Genomic DNA, 216 nt, shown 5'->3' with positions numbered 1-216 from the left:
ATGTGCGGTGTAAGTTTTAAGATGTGCATTGTAATTTTTAGGATGTGAGGTGTAAGTTTTAGGATGTTGAGGTGTAAGTTTTAGGATGTGCGGTGTAAGTTTTAGGATGTGTGGAATAAGTTTTGGGATGTGCGGTGTAAGTTTTGGGATGTGCAGGATAAGTTTTGGGATGTGCAGGGTAAGTTTCGGGATGTGCAGGGTAAGTTTCGGGATGTG

General features: G+C 41.7%; 1 protein-coding gene across 1 annotated transcript in view; it reads left to right on the top strand.

Moving 5' to 3' along the window:
• The window catches only part of mmp13b (matrix metallopeptidase 13b), a 4,920-nt gene that overhangs the window by 967 nt on the left and 3,737 nt on the right, over positions 1-216 (top strand). The gene's annotated exons all lie outside the window — the stretch shown is intronic.

Source organism: Nematolebias whitei, chromosome 6 (genome assembly GCF_014905685.2).
Source record: "Nematolebias whitei isolate Nwh7 chromosome 6, NemWhi1, whole genome shotgun sequence".
NCBI lineage: Eukaryota > Metazoa > Chordata > Actinopteri > Cyprinodontiformes > Rivulidae > Nematolebias > Nematolebias whitei.
The sequence above is the reverse complement of the archived record's forward strand: the minus strand, read 5'-3'. Positions and strand labels throughout refer to the sequence as shown.